The sequence below is a fragment of the Mizuhopecten yessoensis genome, unplaced genomic scaffold (genome assembly GCF_002113885.1).
Source record: "Mizuhopecten yessoensis strain PY_sf001 unplaced genomic scaffold, ASM211388v2 scaffold7713, whole genome shotgun sequence".
NCBI lineage: Eukaryota > Metazoa > Mollusca > Bivalvia > Pectinida > Pectinidae > Mizuhopecten > Mizuhopecten yessoensis.
In genome coordinates this window covers 769,767-772,256 of record NW_018407185.1, presented here as the reverse complement: position 1 = coordinate 772,256, position 2,490 = coordinate 769,767, and the positions used below count along the sequence as shown (strand labels likewise).

The 2,490-nt window shown below is 34.4% G+C and overlaps 1 protein-coding gene across 1 annotated transcript in view; it reads left to right on the top strand.

The window, feature by feature from the left end:
- Positions 1-2,490, top strand: part of LOC110454163 — a 223,410-nt gene that overhangs the window by 189,481 nt on the left and 31,439 nt on the right. The gene's annotated exons all lie outside the window — the stretch shown is intronic.

Here is a 2,490-nt window from a genome sequence, read left to right as displayed (position 1 = left end):
TCATATGTGATGCTAACCTTAGTTTGTTGACAACATATATTGTCCTATATATTGATATCATGTAAAGGATTTTTTTCACTTGAAAACACATAAGAAGAAAAATTAATAGGTTAATCATTGAGCTTTACCTTTCAATACCAATTTCAGCTAAAAAAATAACCTTACGATGATAAACAAAATGTATAGTNTAAAGGATGTTTTTCACTTGAAAAACACATCAGAAGAAAAATGAATAGGGAATCATTGAGTTTTACCTTTCAATACCAATTTCAGCTTAAGAAATAACCTTACGATAATAAACAAAAATGTATAGCCTACTCCCTTCTGACTGGTGTAATCACCACAACGAAATATCATAACAGTAACATCGGGGTCCGGTAAAAACACAGACACAACCATAGTGTTAATTGAGTGACTGGTATTGGTGTCAGTGGGTCCAATATGAAAAACACTAAGTTGAACAGACTTTAAAATAAATAAATAAAAACAACAATATTGGTATATGTTTATTATTTTGGGTACCTTCCTAAATAACAAATGACCCACATTTAAGTCTTCTAATTAGTTACATTTACGTCTTATTGCCAGTACAAATTACATTTTAACGTGAATGATATGTACCTACAGTGAAATTATCCTTAATATATATACATATAATTCATTTCTGGTATGCTGTATTTATTATCAAACTTCATATGTCCAATCACATGCACTGTACATATTGCGTGCATATTTTCAAATGCAAGCTGGTAGACTCTTCTGGTGGACTTCTGTAGTACCTAGGGTTTGCCATAACCTTGATGGCCAGTTATTTCATTTGAATAGGGGTACATAAGATGTACATCTTACTCATTCATTTAAACTTAACCACTACGCTTTTGATTTCTCAAATTGATCTCATTAAGCGGTTGTATGCACACCACCTTCTGTTTAAACAGTAGTTTTGACCAATTTGTATTTTAACCTCTTTTGCCTCTAGCAACACTGATTAATCTAAGGAGAACGAAAGAGCTGTATGTTGCATATAATTTAATTTTAGTTCAGATTACCCAATTTTAAAGGTACAATCAAGTAAGGTGTTTTCTAGTGTTCCCCCACTATATCAAGTATACATGTATATACACGACTCTATCTCACTGTGTATTATCCATACACATACCTACTTACAATTGCGCTATTACTATAATATCTCGGGTCTGCTACTACTTTGTCGGTTCACTGTGACACTACCGTTGTCTTTTGAAATAGGGTATCGTTATAATCTTGAAAGAATAAATGCTTTATCCAAAGTCAATCTATTGAATTTTGAAGTACTCTGTGTATAGACATCAATTGGAAACGATTAGCGGTATCTCAGTTGAATTATTGTAAACAAGCAGGATATTTAAAATACACCAAAAACATCATGTGGTTTTGACATAATTATACATACCGTACCGTGGACTGTTTTGTAATAATTATCATATGATCTGATCATAAAAGAATTGTCGCCATAATAGCGTCGTCACCCCACCCCAACACACAGCAGTGGAGGTCCTGGATATATGCCATGTACGCCTGTAATTACCACTACAACCATACCCATACATAACTGTAAATCAATACTTCAATACTTAAGTTTAACTGTGTATCATCCGTACTAGAATGCCGTGGCTAAACCTTGACATCGCCAGTGTCCTGTTATAATGGTATCGTGTCAATTAAAAGGCAGTCTACTGGAGAAGAATTTAATTAGTCAACGATTACATCATTTGAGCCTTCGTCAAGAACACGATGAGTCATCGTATTATTGAATTTCTTGTCAAATGAGTGTGCAATATCTTTCGCAATTCATATAGCGTGACAGAGTGTGGTTACACATGGATACAATGTCAACATTTTGAGAGAAAAAGATATATAGCTTTACCTTTTGCCAATATACCCGTTTCTAGCCACCGCCTACTATATATAGGTATTACACTAATATATCTCTTAAAATGACGATTTAACAGACCAATCCGTGAGTAGGACGCTAAAGTGTTCTGGATTCCGAACAATAGGGATGCATCATAATTAGGAATATGATATGAGCTATGCAACAAGCCTTATCATACATTTAAGTTCTTCATCAGAAATCGTTTCAAGTATTTGACAACTTTGACCTCTGTGCCCTAGAAAGTATGTCAAGGTAACTTTCATTCTCGAACTTTGTCGGGCTCCATCCACAAAAGCTACCAGCATAATGTTATGGTTCTATACCTTTCATCTTTTATGAAGAAGTCGTTTTAAGTATTTGACACATTTGACCCCTGTGATCTTGAAAGTAGATCAAGTATCATGACTAGTATCATCAAATATCATGACTCTAGGCCTGCCCATTCTTCAGAAGAAGTCGTTAAAGGAAGAGTTGATGAACGACGGATGACGGACTTCGGGCAGGTGAGCAGGTGTCTATAATCAGTCAAAAGATATCTATTTATGTACATATAAACGAATGTTGCGAAGTATCAT